This window comes from Lonchura striata, chromosome 6, assembly GCF_046129695.1.
Source record: "Lonchura striata isolate bLonStr1 chromosome 6, bLonStr1.mat, whole genome shotgun sequence".
Lineage (NCBI taxonomy): Eukaryota > Metazoa > Chordata > Aves > Passeriformes > Estrildidae > Lonchura > Lonchura striata.
Window position 1 is genome coordinate 39438788 of NC_134608.1, and position 20413 is coordinate 39459200.

General features: G+C 38.2%; 1 protein-coding gene across 5 annotated transcripts in view; it reads right to left on the reverse strand.

Annotated features, from left to right (window-relative positions):
- The window catches only part of CELF1 (CUGBP Elav-like family member 1), a 53593-nt gene that overhangs the window by 32403 nt on the left and 777 nt on the right, over positions 1-20413 (reverse strand). For all 5 annotated transcript variants that reach the window (XM_077784214.1, XM_031505038.2, XM_031505039.2 and 2 more), the window contains exon 2: positions 5441-5481. The gene's annotated coding sequence lies outside the window, so the exon portion shown is untranslated. The remainder of the gene's footprint in view (positions 1-5440; positions 5482-20413) is intronic.

Here is a 20413-nt window from a genome sequence, read left to right on the forward strand (position 1 = left end):
GCACCAGTATCTGTAGAAGAGATAGCAACAAGCCTTAATGCAGGTTCCTTAGAAAAACTAATTTTGTCAAATCACAGACAAGGAGTAAAAATCACATGCTTAACCCTCTTTGCAAGACATTTTACAATTAATAATTGATATTAGGGAAAAGCACTGATGTGTCCCAGAGCAATTGCTTTTAAAGCAGATATGTACAGGTTTCTTCTCCTTGTTCTAGTATACTAGTTTAGTATATGTTCTAGGATACTAAAAACAATAAGAGAAACAGTTAAAAAATTAAAGTTTTTTATCCTTACCTCTAGGTTCCGGTTTGTTTTGGGTTTTGTTGTAAATATATGTGAAATGTCTATTTCAGGTACTGCTTAAGCTGTACAGGAAGGTATATAAAAGAAAATTTCACTTTAAAATTGTGGTGTTTTTAACATATGCAAACATTCCGGTAGTTTGATTTTGAGAAGCATTTTGAATTTTTATAATCACATTGCTAGAACATAAAAATACTTGTACTTTGCAAGAGACAAAAAACTATGGACACCTTAAATACATAAGAGAGATTGAAAAGACCTGTAGACACTTTGGCACTGCAGGCAGAAAAAACTTCTTGAGAAAGTAGGAAAAGTGGCTTGGTCACAACAATAGTAAGAGGAAATGAAGACAGCTGTATGACACAGGAGACAAAGCAGGAAATGAGTTTAAGATGAGAGGACTCACATTTCTACCTTGTGGAAGGACAGGGGACAGGATGAAACAGTTTAGGAAGTGGCAAGGTTCAAGTTTTCCTCTTGCACCCTCCTTTGTTTTTGTTTATTGACTGAATTCAGACCCTGAGACACAGAAATACAGAGGACAGATCACACTTGCACTTCCATGCTCAAATCTTTACTGGAAGACAAGAAGAATGTAATGCCTACAAGCGATCTTGTGCTGAAGGCAAGGTACAGATTCCACTTGAGAGTGTCTTTGCCATCTTTCTCTCTCCTAAATGCTGCCTCTGAGTTTGGTTGTGTGTTGGTTTTTTGTTTTTTTTTTTTAAAGATGGAAATAGCTGAAAGTAAACTTCTGGCCATCTTTTTGTGCAAGAAACAATCCTACAAGCAATTATATGGAACAGAAAACTTTGTTTCAACTTTTTTTACCTTGTCAACACAAACACAGTACCTATAAATTTGGTTTCATGTATTTCTGTATTTTCCTGTCATTTCCTGTATGACATGAATCTGCAGCTCTGTACTTAGTCAAAAAGATACACTGGAAAAAACAGGTTTGACATCTCTACAAAATTTGCCAGATTTTTAAGGACTCATCTCCATGTTTAAGACAGTCTTCTGACACTGAAACAGAGCAAAAAGTTATTCCTCTAGTAAGGACCTGGAAATCCAGTCATTCTTGGAAAGCTCTCAACAGTCTGCTTGTCCTCAAGCCAAACATGCCATAAAACATTACAGCAGGCAGAGCAACTACATTTACACAGAGAAGACTATGTGGTTGCATATTGGACCCAGGGGGAATAACAGAACCAGGTATACAATACCAAGACAATACCATGCACAAAGACTGTTATATTTTTATATTGTTTATATTAACCTGCAGGAGGAGAACCTCTGAATCAAAAAACGCTTTTAAATTTATGGCAAACAACACATCTTGTGCACATGTAAACTAAAGCCTTAAAGAACTGGCCAGAATCACTTTTTTTTTACTTGAGAAATGCAAAATGTTAATTCAAAGGAACAAACCATGAATTATTATTCTCCACTGAAATGTCTTAGAATGGCATTTAGACACATTGAAATATTTTTCTGATTGTCTTTTTTTTTCTTCTTCTGAGTTTCAAGAGACCTTTTGGACTAAAAGCAACAAGTCTCAAGTTTCACTGTCCTTTGCAGCCATCAGATCAATTGGACAATCAATTCTGAGGAGTCCTTTAATCTCAAATTGTTTTTATGAATAGTACCAGATATGAACAAGAATCAGTTAATACTATACTACAAAAATTCACTATTTCTCTCTCATTTCATTTTATCCAAAGGAAAGCTTTTTGTTGCATGTTACCTGAAGAAAGTTGGCAAATGTTATGCTCCATTTACCATGAAGGGTTGAAAGGAGGATCTGGGGAACCACAGGCCTGTGAGCCTGACCTCTGGGATGGGGAAGGTCATGGAGCTCATCATCCTGAGTGCCATTACACAACACGCACAGAACAAGCAGGAGATCAGGCCCAGCCAGCAGGGGTTTCTGAAAAGGCAGGTCCTGCCTGACCAACCTATCTCCTATGTCAAGGTGACCTGCTGAGTGGATAAGGGAAAGGCTTTTGGTGTTGTCTACCTGAACTTCAATAAAGCCTTTGACTCAGTTTCCCACAGCATCCTCCTGGATAAGGTGACCTTTCATGATGTGAATGGGTGTACTCTTTGCTGGGTAAAAGCTGGCAGGATGGCTGGGCCCAGAGAGTGGTGGTGACTGCAGCTACATCCAGCTGATGGCTGATCACCAGTGGTGATCCCCAGGGCTCAGCAGTGGGGCCAGTCCTGTTTAATGTCTTTATCAACAACCTGGATAAGGGCATTGAGTGTACCCTCAGTTCACAAATCGCACCAAGCTGTGTGGGAGTGTTGATCTGCCGGAGGATAGGAAAGCTCTGGTGAGAGATCAGGTAGGCTGGATCCAGGACCGAGGCCAGCAGTGCGCAGCTCAACAAGGCCCAGTGCCAGGCCCTGCACCTGGAGCACAACAACCCCATGTAGTGCTACAGGCTGGGGGAAGCAGGGCTGGAAAGCTGCACAGCAGAGTAGGACCTAGGAAGGTTGGTTGACAGCAGCTGAACATGAGCCAGCAGTGCCCAGGTGGCCAAGAAGGCTGGTGGCATCCTGGCCTGCATCAGCAATAGTGTGGCCAGCAGGACCAGGGCAGTGATTGTCCCCTTGTACTTGGCACTGCTGAGGCCACACCTGAAGTGCTGTGAATGGTTTTGGGTCCCTCACTACAAGAAGGACACTGAGGGGCTGGGGCACATTCTGAGAAGGGCAATGGAGCTGGTGAAGGGTCTGGAGCACAAGTCTTACACGGGGAACTTGAAAGAGTGGGGGGGTTGATCAACCTGGAGAAAAGGAGGATGAAGGGAGACTTTATTCTCTTTACAACTAACTAAAAGGATTGTGTACTCAGGTGGGGGTCAGTCTTTTATCCCAAGCAGCAAGATCAGACAAGTTACACCAAAAGAAGTTCAGATTGGGCATTAGGAAGAATTTCTCCACTGAGAGGGTTGTTGAGCATTTGAACAGACTGCCCAGAGAAGCATTAAAATCTCCAGCCCTGGAGGTACTTGAAAAATGTGTAGATGTGGTGCTTAGGGACAGGTTTAGTGAAAGACTTGGGAATGTCAGGTTAATGGTCGAACTCTGACATGGCATCATGCCAAAAGTCTAGTCTCTGTCTAGACTCTAGTCATGGAATCTTTTAGGTTGGAGAAGACTCTGAAGGTAACAATCTACCATCTTTTAATGCCCATTTTTATCTCCATGCCAAAGACTTACATTTTGGAAGGGGCTCATATCTCTTATGCAGAAATTTTATCTGAACACAGATATGTTTCAGTATGGTAAATGTGTATATGACAAGAGTCAATACAGAGGTAGGATTGACTCCTTATCTCAAAGCAAAGCTGACTCCCTCTCATTTTTGTTCTCTGTACTAGACAAGAAGCAGAATGCCATCAATTTTATTCTGATACATCTCTGCAGTGTTAATCACAATGAGGCATTTAATATTGGGACGTATACAAACAATTTTATATACCATTATTAGATGTTCAAGAAAAGACTCCATTTGGAGTCTTCCATTTGGACATCTTTCTCATTCACATTTAGGCAGATGAATTCAACTTTCCTTTGCTCTTAAGATGAGAAACCACAGATCTTGCACCAATCGAAGCAACTTATTTTCATCATCCAGAAACTTGGTGATTATCTTGCTATTTAAATATATGCTTGTTTTGTTGCTTAAGTAATCCACATATATTGATTCTAGGCCTGGGTTTTGCAATTGGAGAATCCCATGAGTTTGAAAAACGAGGTCTAATCAGTTTAGTCTGTCTCAAAAGATGCAAATTCTTCAGAAAAAAAGCCAGAAACATAATGATCAGTACTGTCTCTTTCCAATCTTCTGTATGGTCCAAATGGACAGCAAAGGAGAAAGAAGTGCTAAATACACCAGTCATTACAAAAAAGTTGAGTGTTTTGCAACCCACAAAACGCCTGGAGACAAATGTCCTCAAACTGGTATTTCCAAACACAGGGGTCAATCACCAATTCTCTAAAAAATTACTTGAAAATGAAGGTGTTCCTGGATTTCTTAAACCAACTTTAGATCTTTCTACGCTGATAAGTAACATATGGAGAGACAGGATATCCTGCACTTTAAAGACAAATTTGTTTTTCTTTCCGATATAGACATAACTAAATTCTTCCCAATGTATTTATGAAAACTGTAGCAAATGTCTGTCCATAGCAGAAAACAACTCTTTCCTCAAGACAATATAAAATCTCAATTCTCCCTGGTTGTCTACAGACAAAAACACACCTTAAATATTTCTGCCATCAGAGGTAATTCACTGTAATAAGAAAAATCACCAAACTTTGCTTGTGGTGATACTGATAGTGTTACTTAACACAGCAGTTACAGGTCAATTGTCTCAGAAGTGAACTGACACTCTTGAAGTGCACAGTACAAACAGTCTGATATGTTCTTTTGTACTCTGACCACACACTAAATCATTCTAACTTCCTAAACCAGAGAAACAACTAGATCACAAGAGGAGCTTTTTACTAGGTTGTCAAGCTGACTCCATCTATAATGCAAGCTACCATGAGAACCAAACATAACCAAAGGACACAGCACTCAGCTGGAAAGTGAGAAGGGGCGATTGTCTCAGCTGCCACCTGAAACTACACCCTTACTAGACTTCTAGAACAAAGAAAATTGTGCCAGAAGATCCTCACATTTGACTCCAATCATTTTCATACTGGACTCTGTTCCTGTTCTACTGCATATAATCAAATTTGTCTCAGCCCAGAAATTGTTCCACTAATACTCACCTTTAGGGTTTCATGTACTACAGAATACTGCAGATTTGTTCTGGTGAAGAAATTACTATGAAGACATGCATTTCTACTTTGCAGTTATGTTTCTAAAATCATTAAATTACAGATGGAGTTAAAGACACCTATTGACTCGGTACTCACAGTCCTGAACTGTTAACACTCCCAACCCCCTTTGGCAATACAAAGGCAGGAAGCTACAGAGTTTAAGGTTCAGGGAGCACTGCTCACTGCAGTGGAAAATGACTGCTTTCATCACTGAATGTAAAAACAACATCTCTCTAAACCTTTATAAGGAAGCTCTACTACACAACTGAGGGATATAAACTTTAGTTAGCTCATACCTGCAGCTACACACCTCTGTCCAGCCGTTCCAGTCTTCACTCTAAAAGATAAGGAAAAACACACATTGAGGAATTCAGAGTTAACACCAGACAATAACAAGCATTATGTGAACTCTACCTGATAAAGCACTGAGGACTGGGAAAATGAGCGTATTTCTAATAATAGAAGTCATAATGAAGTGGTAATAAACCTCAATAGCATCAAAACAGAAGCTGCATATTTCAAATATACAAGGTAAATGAAAGGGTGCACAAAAATGGACTGCAAACACAACATGGCTGAAAACGGAAGTCTTAGAGCTTCCTAGCAATGCTCAGTGGACTAATGCCACCTATCTGGCCTTTTGGCTGTCACAACAGAAGCAGCTACCAACAGCAGTAGCCACAATCCTGAACTCCTATATGGCGTTATTTTGACAGCTGCAGCACTAACAGATGACCATGAACCTGCAGAGGGGAACTCTAATGCACGACTGCATAAATGGAAATGTCTCAAAAAGCACTGAATTAGGGAACACAGAATTGAACAACACAAGGAAAAAAGTTATTTCTACATCTTAAGCAAATCATCAGCCAGGAACCATACAGATTTTCTGTACTAGCAACTCATATCTAGGGGATGCTACTTCATGGTTCAGAGTTCTCTTTTTGCAAACTCAGTAACAGACTCTCAACACAAACTAGTCTGCATTTAAAAACAAACTTGGGACTTTTTTATTTGTGAGGTTTCTTGACTTTTTTCCCCAACTCAAATAATTTCTTCTCTGCCTCCTCCTGGGTTATTTTGCAGAACTACACTCATGTCAGTCTAGCAGTATTTTACAGAAAATCCAAATCTATTTACTTATCTATTGTTACCAAACTAAAAACTGCATCCACCAGCAAGCAGCATTATACAAGGCTATCTGAACTCCCACATTTTGACTGCTTTGCAGGCCCCTACTTAACCTTTGTTCTATATTTTTTTTTAGTAAGTGAGAATAAGTGAGCCACATCCTCTTCTAACTTGCCATGTAATATGCTTGGTCATTTATCGCATGTATTTATGCCCTCTTTTTCAAAGGGAAATCTCTTGAGAAATTTCAATTCTTCTAACCCAAACCAGGAATCCTGACAAACATAAAGCAGTTATCTGAAATGTGTATTTTCAAAATTACGAATTTTTATTTCCTAGAATATTACTCAAAACTGACTATTGTTCAGAGAACACTTCACATATTTATTTTGGTTCTGTTTCAGAACATTCTGGATTATGAAACTCCAATTCGTGACTGAGGCAAATGTTACCTTAAGATAGTTGTTCCACCTCAGCCAGATTCCTCTACTTCTCTGTAGTTTAATTACAAAGTATTTGTTTATGGACAAAAAAAATGGTCTTAGATCCCTACTAACAGACCTTCTTCATGCCTAACTTCTAATGTCTTCAAAACAACAGGTAACAACTTTTTCGCTTATATGCTAAGTTATATTCCTTTGATAATCAGCTTTGAGATAAAATGAACGCTTAAGAATATCTATATAAACAACTTTTTGATGTTAAAAAGAAAATCTTCACTTTGCACATGTAACACTCCAGTGAATTAATTTAAAAACTTCAAAGAAACCAAAAGTGCAGCTAACATAGCCAGAGGAACCCATAATTCTTGGATACCTTTGGGAAAAAATACACTTCACTGAATCAAAGGCAAAATCCAAGACAATAAAAACTTCAAAAACCAAGCAGCAAATCTGACAACCACCTGTAGAAAGCCTGGGAGAGTGCTCTTAAATCACAAATTGTTTTAGTACGGTTTATTTAATTGCATGCTGAACATAAATACACTGAATAATTAATCCAGGTTTATACATAGGACAAACCTGGCCCAAAGGTCAAAGAATCTGTCAACCATGTTTCTTCTCAGGAAAAACTGGGTCTTGGATCCCTCAGAATAACGTTTATACATACATACATAGAGCTGGATGCTGCTAGCCATGTGTGCAGCATGGTCACTTCTGTAATTAACTGATGGGGCAGAAAGCTCTTGTGCAAAGTAGGTTCTCCGCAGCCAGCATTTGATGCTGATAGCCAACTGTTTTCATAGCTGCATGAGTGTGCTTAGTGCAGTCAGCAAAACAATTAATGGGGTAAAGTCAGATCGTTCATCATAGCTTTTATAATAATTCTCCTGAAGTTGTCCTCTGACTAAGGTGCTGCAGCTGAGTACAGTTGTCACTTTCAACTACTGCATAAAGCTGGGAGGAACTACTGACACTACCCGAGTACTCCACGTAGAGAAACGAAGTTTTAATGCTTAGATTTAACGGCCTGCCAGATCTAAAAGTGATAAAATATACTCTCACTGATGAACACTTGCAACTTTCGATATGCAATATAATATAAATAGAACTGCAGCTTGTAATGAAAACAAGTGGCTGTATCCACTAAGTACCAGACAATGGATATGAGCCCAATAAATCTAATAAATAAAGTAATACTGCTTTTCTACTAAGTAGTAAAACTTCTGTCTCACCAGCACCCGGGACCATCTAAGAGAATACCAGATCATTTAATGGATTCTGATCAATGAAATTACTGTCATAGTCAGCACTTTGTCTAGACCAGTTCTGATTTCTCATTACACTTTCCAGGAACTAATGTTTATGGCATTGTTAAGGTTAGCATTGGCAATTAAAGAGGCCAACAGATCAAACAGACCACATAGGTCAGCCTCAGATTCATCCTGGCGTCAACAGTCTCTCACATAAATCAGTGTTCAGTCTGGACTCACTGCAGATTTACATGCTTTTAGGAACCCATGTGACTAATAGTGAAAATTTGAAAATATACAAAGAACTATTTCTTTGGAAGAAGTACAGGAGGGAGATAAGGATGCATCAGAGAGCGACGGAGCAAGTACACTACACGGATTATGAACCGAGAGTCCTACGCAAACCAGAGGAAGTTTCAATCACTGAACAGCTCAGGCCACAACCCACAGAAATGTCACTCTGTAGCAACCCTTACTAACGAGGCAACAACACAACAGAGAGAGCAAGGGGAAACTCCTACCATATAAAAACCTTACCAGAGAAGCAGACATACTGATTTATCTGAAAAGTTTCCACAAAACATAAGTCCGTTAATAAAATCCAAATAATCTCACCAACAAAAGATTTAGTTTACTATCTCTCTCCAGATTATGGTATTAAGGGACTCTCAAAATATACCAGGAGTTGCAAATAGAGAAGGTACAAACTAAAGCAACATTTCATTTACTTTTTGAATGAAGGTCAGAAAGCATGCATTCATGTTTTGCTTTATGGAGACTCTACATGCCACAGGAAGACCTATCACATACAGCAGAGTTTGGTCATCTTTTGGGTAAAATATTGAGTTTTAGTGAACACAAACAATATTCTCAGTTTAACCACTAAGCATACTCCTAGAAGCAGAGGAGCTTTAGCTGAAATTTAACAACCTCATCCATCTCAGCCACAAGATTCAAACACTAACACTTTCTACTTGCCTATCTTTAAAGGCAAGATAAAAAAAAATCTCGACAGGGAAACCATCCCTGTGCAATGTTTAGATAGATACAGCTTGCATAGCCTGTGTGTTAAAAATTCAAGATACTTACACACCTTTTTTTATGATTGTACAAAAGGGAATAAATTCAAAAGCAAACAGAGAATAAAGATGTATTGCAGATCTCCCACAAATACCCTCAAATGCAATCACTATTCTGTATTGCCACACCTAAAATGCCAAAGGAGGACACAGTGTACATGGCTGTTTCCAGCATCTCCTGCTAGCTTCAGAAGGAAACTAATTTTGAGGTGTCCCAATTTTGAAATATCAGAATTGAACTGCATACAAAATTCTGAGTAGGTCTGAAATTCTGTATTTGCAAAATGTTGAAGCATAAACATTTATATTCTATTTCAAAGAAACACAACTAAGAAAGACTGATTTACCTGAGCCTTGTATGTGTCTTGCTTGGCTTATATTAGACAAATACTTGCCATGAACTCTACCGTGCAGAATCTGCCATTGCCACGCCTGCAAACCAAAGAGTAAAAATATGCTCAATTATTTTTATTTTTATTTTGTAACAGGCACACAGGTAAATCCTTTGCAGAAGTAAACGGATACGAATTACACTCATTTACATCTGCAAAGAATTGGAGTTACTGCTCTATTATAAGCAATGAATACTGATTCAAATCACTTTTAACAGCAAATAATCTTCATTAATACTTGAAGAGATTTAAGTATTACTGGTGCATAGAGCTGAAGCTTTAAAAAATATTTAATACTATTTCTTTTTCTCCATCAGAGGCAAATGCTGGCATTGCTTTGAGAACATCAACTTAGGAATGTTCCACTCTTGCTCTAAAACACAAATTTAATAAAATATAACCATTTCACTGCAAAGCAGTTCTTACTATGCTTCTAGTCCAGATCTCTGAAGGTTTCTAATTTGTAAAATAATTTGTATATATTTCGATTTCTTTTGTACAACATTTACTCCCCTCTTCAGTATCTTTATATAGTATCTGAAACATACAACTGTAAATAATACCTTAAAACTTATTTTTAAAAAAGTGCATTCACTTACAATCTACTGAAAACACATGAATACATGCCATGAAGCATCATTTCTGTGGGACTACCAATCACAAATGTAACACCACACTTCAGATGAACTTTCCTCTGTCCAAAGAAGTTTTTATTCCTCATTAAAAATGTGAATACAACTAATAGAATGCCTTTCCTACTGGTATCAGCAGCCTTTTACTCCAGACTACTCTCATGGTCCATTTGTGACCCTGACACACCCTCTCAAGGCTGCTCATCACCAGTGCTTGATGCACACTGATTCCTGTGTCAGCACAGCAAGCTCTGCTTGCTCCTCTCTCTCCCCAACGCCTCACAAACTCTCCCTGCTGTACAAGGCTGGATCCATAACTTGATCTCAGATTTTAGTTGGATGGGTGGAGAAGGATCAAGAGTGTCAATGTACTTTGCCAAAAGCTAGAGGTTCAGTACTTGCTTGAAGTCTTATGCATATATTTTCAGATGTTCTTCACTTACACACTCATCCATCAATTAATTTCCATCACTTTTACTGCAAGGCACAGTATGACATCTGCTATCAGTTTTCCAGTGCTAGCAGGAAGAAACTATAAACTTTATGCCAGAAACAAGTACTTGCATACAGCTTTGGCTGCATAAGCATGCAGAAGGGACATACAATAAATATCTTTCTCATGCCTAGATTCTGGAGGTACCTTATACTTCCAAAAATTTACGTGTGACAGTCTATGTAGCACATAATTTTCTCTCTGTCCTTCTGTCAGAAAAGCTCACCAATTTCTTCTCAAATGAACAGCAGGCTTTCTGTAGAGCAGCATCAAACATAGTGCGTACCAAATCCTGCATTCATTAACTATGTTAAGACAACATTTAGGATTTCCCTGTCTAGAACCAAATTTTATATGCCCCAGCAGACAACACAGGCAAACAACTCTCACTTAATATTTTCAGGTTATACACCTCACAAGACTGGATATGATCTCTCCATAAACATTCAATAGAAATGGGGAAGAAATACAAAGGAATAGATTGAGATACTCCTGCTACAGATCCAGTTTAAGCTGGTGCTATTGCCAAAGGACCAATGCACAACTCTTTCCTCACCAGCTGTTCATTCCCACCTCTGTGTAAAAAGCCCGAGAGAGGAAATGATCAAGGTGTGATCTTGTCCACTACCAACAACAGGAAAATAATAGTTTTAACCCAGACATGCTCCTAGATTCAATTCACTGCACAACTGCACAGATGCTCTTGGTAGCACAAAGAAAAGGAAAAACACATCAAAAATGACACAAGCCTCTTTCAGAGCAATACTGGCAGATGCTTATTTAAATTATTCAGGAACTAGATCATCAGATTTAGGTACTGAATTTGACACAATTAAATCTCTACTGATTGATCTTTTTTAAAGGCCTTAAGTGATAAACAAGGCTTTTGCTGCTTCTACAAACACTATGTTTGTAAGAACTATATACATGTCCTTCCATATAATCATCTTCATTGTTCCAATTCTTTGTCAGTGGACTGCCTCACATATTAGACACATGTCACTCCATATTCTTGATAAAACAATATGTTATAACTTTTTAAAATCACAAGTAAATGTTTTCCAATTTTCATTTACTCTTCCTGGAGTTTAAATACTTCACAACAGCAGTTTTAAGTTTCATCAGCTTGAAATGCATACTGGACTTATTTCAAAATTCCTGTAATCTTCCTGTATGTCCACCCTTAACCTAACTTTATTATTTAACTGCGTAAATATAGTATTTTTAAAAAGGGCTTACTTTTGTTACAAAAAAAAAAAAAGGCAGTAGGGCAAGAAGAAAATAAATTATGACTTCCTGTGGAATTTCAGTAGCTTCGAAGGACATTAGACAAAAGTTAATTTTTCATTTATCTTGTACCCTGATTAAAGCTTTTATGCAGACATGGTAACAGTCAAGATACAATGGATTATTGGGTATTCTCCCTTAAATACAAAATGGCAAACAAGCACATATGGCAAACAAGATTTCCTGTCTTAACAGTTTGGCTTAGCTCTGAACAATGTCACTTTCTCATATATTGGCTTTAGGAAGATTCAAAAAAAAATGGCATGATTGAAATTCCCCAGTGCTCTTCTACTACTCAAATGCCTTTGGTACACATATATTTATTATTTATTCAGAGTTCTATCCATTTATCATGGCATCTTTCACAGAACAGACACACAGTATTTTTAAACATGCAATAATGTACTTCCAAGAGGCCTTTGAAACTGCCTAACTATATTCCTGCTCCAAAACTACTTGAAGGAAAAGGTGAGTATGGTACAAGAAAACACTTGAAAGCTGAGGAATCACAGAACTCCAATCATTGCCTCAAACAGTACCAAGAGTTGCTTTTAACTGGTAACTCATAAATGAAATGCTGTCAGCTAGGGAGTCAGCAAGTGGAAAAGTGGGAAGACAGGTCTGCGGGCAAAGGACCCAAGTGGAAAAGTGGGAAGACAGGTCTGCGGGCAAAGGACCCAAGTGGAAAAGTGGGAAGACAGGTCTGCAGGCAGAGGATCTAATTTTAGCAGAGGATGCCAGGATTAGGCAAAATACCAAGATACTTAAGGTAACAAGTTTAACATCCCACAGGCTACATATTTGCAACAGATTCTGTAGAATTTCCACACGAAGAGGGAAAAAACTACTGCAGCGTGTCTCCATTAAACAAAGAATGATCAGAAAACAGCCACATAACTAAGTTGCTTGAGTTCAATCAGTTCAAGAAGCTGACCCTCTGTCATACATCAATGACAAGTCCCTGCCTGCAGACATCAGTACAATCCAGACAGTGCCAGGCAGCTGAGATCCACCGATTCGCCTCCAAAATGTCCTTCTTGCAAATACAAGAGACACACAGCTTTCTCAGGAGGAAATACATTGAACACTGCAGTGGCAGCAAAGAAAAATAATTCAAACTGAGTTTATGGAACATGGTCCTCAAGAAAAAAAGGCAGACTCTTGCTAAAATCAATTTCACAACTGAAATAATGTTTTCCTCTCTCAAATTCCAGAAACAAAAGGCTGATGCCTATTTGCAAAGATATTCAACAGACAGTAGAATTTTTAAGGGGACAGTATTTATTGAAATTTAGAATAAGTATCCTACAAACAATTGCCCTCTTTCTCCCTCTCAAAAAAATATTGCCACAGTTAATGGTGTATTAAATTGCTGCCAGTATTTTGAGCATCTTTCTGCTACTCGAAGATCATATCAACAGTTTACTACAGCGTAGCAGCTAACAGACATTCTGTACTACTTATTCAACTGATCTACTATTTAAATAAAGCAATTGTGAATAGTAATCCCAATGTGTGCAGCACCTTAATACAAAGTTTATGCAAGCACACAGTCGGGGAAGTCTTAGTTGCAAGTTTCCAGCCCTTCCTAACAAGGTATTTCTTACAAGCCCCATCCGTGAACACCAACTCCTGATTCCAAACTAGGCAGGCCAGGGTCTAGCTCCTCATTAATCCCCATTGCCCATAACAAGCAAACACAGCACTCGGATCCTCCAGGACAGGATCTAGCTTTCATTAATCTTCAAGGCAGACAGTGACAACAGACCTTTTATGGAAGGATACAGGCCTTGGTTAATCACTCCCCAAAGCAGGAAGGGAGATTAAAATCCTCATCCCAGAAGACAGCAGCTCTTTTGGAGGTTAAATCTATGTCTTTCTGATGCTACTGCCATCCACAATTTGCCCCTGCAAGACAACTCCTCCATTTCCAGTCCCTAGACTCCCAAATTTGGATGGACTGCAGTTTACAAAAAAGACAACAACCGCAAACAGATCGCCTTTCACTTGGAACACCAGCTGTACCCAGAGACGCGGAGACAGACAGATGGACATAACAGAGACTATAAGCCCTGGCTCTCAATTCTGCTCAGCAAATGCCCACCAGGCCAGCTACACTGCCTGGTGAGCCAGTGTGCTCTGCTGGACAAATATAGAAAGCAGAAAGTGGAACAACCCTTTCAGCAGAAGAGATTCTGCTCAGCTCCCCGAGAGGGAGGAGCAGGAGCTGAACCAGCTGAACTGCTTTACCCATACATGGTCTCTGAAAGAGTCCATTGCTAAGACAAGTTCCTTTACACACACACACCCTCATTCACTGTCACACCATGCAAGGAGAGAAAATAATTAAAGTGTACAAACCTAAAGGAGTTACTGTTTTGAAATGAGTTCTAACTCCACTTTGCTTGCGCCCACCTTAATAATACATGAACACCTAACATAATTCACCAACAAAATCTGGGCGGCAACTCAGAAACAAGACAAAAATCTTCCTCTCAGGGAATCCCCACAACCACCAACATTTCAATAACTACTGAACTAGTGAAGTCTTCCTTGTTGCTTTTGGACACACACCCCCACATATTAAGTTATTGGTTTGACCTTCTCCCCCCTCCCGCCCAAATTGAATTATAGAAATCTTTTTAAACCCTTCTCCTTTTTCAAGTATTGTCCTAAACCAGGAAGCATGACCTTTCTCATTGGGTGATACTAATTACTATGGTGACCTGTCATATCTTGTCTGCTATCCCTGTAGTCCTTTTGCCAGTGTTTAAACACTAACTAAACCTTTTCCTATGCATTCTTCTTAAAAACAGAAGAAATGCACTTCTGTGCTGCATCCTCTTCTCCCTCCAGCCACCCCACCCCTTTCACATTCTGGCACAGAAAGAGCGGAGTAAGTGTAATTGAAGACCCAAACCCATAGGTCTTCACAGAAAAAAACCCTAAAAAACTATAGAAGTGTCACAGTCTATTTCGATTTTTAGTACACAAGTAAGACAGTTTGCAAACTCAAAAGCAGCTTCAATTATATTTTAAAAAGCATCATTATTCATAAGCAATTTATTACTGCATGCTGCTTCCTATTGCTTCTCCTTGGTGTATCCCACATTTATGCGGTGATACCAAACTACCTTACAGGAGCAGCCAGGAAATTTCTTTCACACAAGTAAGTGGAAGTTGCAACTTCCAGCTATATCAGGAATGCAGCAGACAATTCAGAACTCAGGGTAGCACACTAGTCGGGGAGTTTTGTTAATGTCACGTGCAAGTAGACACAAAAATGCTGGATTAAAACCAACAATCCTGATATTTTTTCAAATTTCTCATTACTGAGATAATGGTTTAGGCTCCCTGCAAATTCAGGAAGATAACAGCATACACACAATTAGCTCTATACCTAAGCACAGTCTAAATTATTTTCCTTACAAATAAGAATCAAGAATATGTGTCCTAGTCTTGCTCCCCAAGAAATGACTATTAAACTTAGTTTTGAATTAAATGAAAAAATAATTTTAAACCCAAAGTCCAAAGTAAATTCTGCACCAGACAAATAGTGTCATAGCAGCTTCCACACTGTGAAATACAGACAGTACCACCTACAGCCAGTCTCTGATAGTGATCAAATTCTGACACTGAATGCATAATTCAGAGTGTAACATGGGTGGCTTTAGTCCATAAGTATCAGAAAATACCCACTAAACTTTTCCTAAGTCTCCAATGCATATTATCATGGATTTCTGAGAAGTCAAAACTGCTTTAGAGAAGTAAACACATAAATCTTACGTAAATATATAAATCTTTTTCTTCCCCAAAAAACTTTTTCATATTGGTATTTTCAAGGGTATAAATTCTAATGTCACTTAGGACCCTGCAAGGAATTTTTACCATTGTAGTCATCAAACAATCACGCGCAAGAAAAAACAACCAACAAAAACCTAAGAAGAAATACAACTCATCACTAAGTTGACCTGTCACCCAAGTATTTTTAAATTCAGAATTTTAAATGGAGAACAGAAAAGTTTTGAAGACAAGTAACAAGCAAATACAGGTAAGTAGGCAAAAAATATTTTCAGATGGCGCTCTGCTTTGGTAGACAAACCTATAAATTAGAGAATTACTTTTACACTGTATTGTGCCTACACAAAATGTAAAAGCTAGAAGTGATGCTCAAAATACATGCTCTCTTCCTGAAAGATCAATATTCCATTGCCTTCTGTAGAAACATTTATCAAAACTCTATCTTGTAAGATTTTGCAGAGATAATAAGATGCCTGGTGTCCATCCTGCAAACCTCTACATATATTAAGAAAGATGCTACCTTTTTTTTTTTTTTTTTATGTAGACTTGTCTGCTAAGTGCTTGATTTGAATTACAAACTCCTCTGCTTTGGAAAAAGCAGACATGAATATTCCCTTTCCAACAGAGTCTAAAAAATTTGTGGATTGCATGCCTACATTGGAATATCTTTTGAACTGCATAGTTTGGGACAAAAATAGCAGAGAATATGCATGGGTTCAGTGAAAGCCTGAATTTTAAATAATGTTTGAAGGAAAACAGTTTTACTTTGACATGTGAAATACTGAAATCTAGTGGATAACAACTACATTATTTTTGTGAAAGGTGAAGTACAAAACAGCCAGCAGACAGAAGTGAAAACTACCCAAAAGAACAGTTTTGATAGTGGTGAAAAAAGAAGCCATGGTCCTGAAAAACTCAATTTAATTTAAAGTAAAAACAATGTAAGACACTCACCTGGGTTCTTATATGAATTAGGACAGCATCCAGTTCTGGGAGAATACAGAGTATGCAAGCATTTAAAAAAATGCTCTGCAAAGGAAAGCCTGCAAAGGATACCACACCAGCATGACATCAGATATTCAACAAACACCCAACAAACACCCATCCTCTCATCCACATGCTCATTCAAGATCTCCTAGAGGTGTGGTGCTGAAAAGGACAAAGAACTCAAACTGCCTGCTCATTTGCATGGATTTCACCAATACTCAAGCTAGTTAGTCTATGCTATATTACAAGCAATTTAGTCAAACCAATGTAAAAATCACAGATAGTATGGGTTTAAGCCCAGTTTATATAAATCTGCCTGGGACTTTACCACTGCAAGCCAAGCCATTATATCATTTATAAGTCTATTCTAAATTGGTAAAGACTCATTATCAAAACCTGCAGTTTGTCAGTTTGCCACTAACACTGTGCCTCTAACAGAGCAGCCAGTAAGCCAGCACACCTTTTCTAAAAACAAAACAAGATGACAGACCATGCTATATCAAGTATACTGAAGACACACAGGTAACACGCATACACGGGACAGACAAGACAGCTTGTGGACAAGGATTCCTCTTTTGGAATAAGGCTATGACTTACACATACCTGTGACACAAACTGCATCATCTAAACTGAAAATCTTCACTAAGAGTTGGAAACTAGTGAAGATTTCTGTTCAGCCATCTAGCTGCTCATTTTTCATCCTGAATTCAGCTAGCAATGATGCATTTTCTTTAACACAGAGCTAAGACAGCTGGAAGTTTGAAGCCACTCAAGATGTCAAAGATGACTTCCTTTCCTTGGAATGATGACTGTGCTGCACTCCATTGCTGTCACACAAATAAGCCTGCTCTGTCCATCACTGCTCACTTGTGAGCTGTTCCTCCCTACAGCAAAGCACTTGCAGACTAAGTGGCACTACAGCTTTGACCCAATGTATATTTTAGTTCTACTTGCTTGAGTCTCACATCACGTGCAAACAAGATGATGTTCAGTTGATATGTGGGAAATCTCCTCTTTAAATGTGAATGCTAAAGCTCTCTCTTTTCATTCTTATGTCCCAAACACAAAGTGTCTTGGCATCTTCATAAAATACTGTTGTAGAGAACAATAGCAGAAAATGTGGTATTTTGCATTCTTGCATTTATTCATATAACAAGTATCTCTGATGACTAGAAGAATGGCAGTAAAACTACTGGTTACTTTTTCCAATCAAGATGATCTGATCTCTCTTGCCTCAAGAAATCTTGTAACAGGATCACCACTCAAGATCCTGCTCTGTGATACTTTGGGAAATACCCACTAGAGGCCCTAGATATCTTTCCTCAATTTACAATCCCCATTCTAATAAATACTGAAATATTTTAGTCTTCTTCTATACTATTATTTTTTCTCCTGCCAAATATCTGATCAATGGATAAAAAACATACCTTCTTGCCTGAAGGCACTGAATAACTTTGCACATAGTCTTGGAAGGACAAGCAATACTAAACATGCCCAGATTGAAATAAAATATTTCAGACATTCATGGCAAGACTGAAAAACAAGAAAGAAGAAATATAGATCTGAGTGCATTTGACTATTGCAGCTGTCTCACATTATGTCTTGGAAAACTGGACATATTCACTAAAGAACAGTCAGTCTCCAGTTCAACAGCCAGAACAGTGGGTTCTTGGATCTCAGTGCTAAAGGCTAATAACCAGGAAATATCAAAAATTATGACAATTTGTCTCACTTCCCACCTACTCTGAAACAGGCACTAAAGAAAAAATCAGAGTGGGCACTCTGAAGAGATTTGTGGCAGATGACTCAGTAACTGATAATCAATAGAACAGCCACATTCCAGAAAAATATGCAAGAAATAGTTAACGAGCAACCTGCTCACAACAAAGGTTCCCAATAAGTTCAATTAGATACTGGATTTCAGGTAGAGTCTTACTTAATTCAAAGTGAATCTAAATATTTAAGAATCACATAAGCATCCACCTTTATGAAATTCAACCAATACAGGATACTGTTAGTGATTTTAGAAGAAAATTTACACATTATAAATATTTCCCTTATTTCAAAGCATCATATTTTGTTTCAACCAATGATTCTTCAGCTGATGTACAGGTTACTTGGCAAGGCATGGATTTATTATTCATGAGATAGACAACTATTGTATCTCAATGATCCTGCCACATTTCCTGCTTTCCCCTTTAGACGAGTGGTGCCAGGGAGCATGCTTACAGAACCACTACTTGTAGCAGAAGAACTAAAAGAACCTTCCCCCTGCCATGCAAAGATAATCCTACAAGTGCATCAAGTTTTGGAGGCCAAGCAGAAACACGGATACAGTAAGAAGAACACAGTAGCAGAACTATGGACTTCGTTACCCTATGTCCCATAGTGAAAAATAGATACATTCTTCTTGCTTTGTAGGTAATTCACTTTCAAAACAAAACTACCTAACACAAAATCTTCATGTTTTAGTGTTCATGACTTCAGAATAGTCACTTTTCAATTGTCTGCTTTTCTGCAGATGCTGTGCTACTGCTTTCTTTTGCATGTAAACAGAACGTCCTAGGCTTGCATCAATTATATTGTTACCTATTTAAAAAAAAAAAAATCCAAACAGATACAAAAAGAGGAAACGTAACACAGCAGTTAGGATCGGACATTGATTTTCCCCAACGTAGCATTAGAAACTTAGGGAAAGGAAAACCTTTATGTAATAAAGACAGAATAAAGACAGATATGCAAGAATGATAATCCAAAAATGGTGAATACACTCCTTAGAACAGTGTACATCTTCCCAAAATAAGTATCAGCAATAATTCTGAATGTGAGCAGAGGCTGAAAGAGAACAGTAATCATCTAAAGAAAAAATAATTCTTTACATCACCGTATTTAAAAATTTCTATTTAAGAATTTTATAGTATATACATTTGCACCCATATCTCTGAGCAGGTATAAGATTTGTGCTCCTGTCCTGAGGGCTCTTCATCAGCAGGAATGCAACTGAACATATTAAGCTGCTAGATGCAAGCTGTACCCACTCTTAACATTTCCTGGCTCAATCTAAAGACGTATGGATTAATTTTAAACATCTACCACAGCAGCTGTATTTCCAACAATGCTGCTTCTTCAAGACTTAGGTCCAGGCACAATTCTAGGAAGATACAGTATTTCACATTATGCAGAGATCCCAAGAACATAGCCGAGGGGAATGGAAAAAAGAATAAAAATGTGATGGGTTTATTATGGCTGTGCAATGCCAAGTCAGTGCAGTAAAATCTATTTGATGAACTAACCTAGAGAAAAACAATAGAGGAGACAATGAAAGACAGGAGGAGAGAGTTCAGCAATTTTTGTGATCACTGGTACAAAGAATAAGATTAAAAGGACAGACATACACAAAAAATAAAAACACAAATTCAAGACATTCAGAAAACACAAGCTCTTGTAAGCTAGGATTCGAAGCCAAATACTTTTCTAAATCCGGTGAACTGGTGAAACACACCCAATGATCACACTCAAGCAGGACATACAAGAAAGCTGCAATGCTTGAAAAATGTTCCCCGACAACTTCTGGGAGAAGAGAATGCCTGTGCCTTAAAGGTGAAAATGTCTGGGCCACAATTCCTCAGGAATTTAAAGGAGTGTTTTCTAAAGTTGCCTCTCAACTTCCTTCTCGTAACAGTCCTATTAATAAAGCATGCTGTTATCAACCTTTACTGCTTCTTCACGTATTTATCACCAATTTTACGCTTCGTCTCTCCTGGTTTTTATATT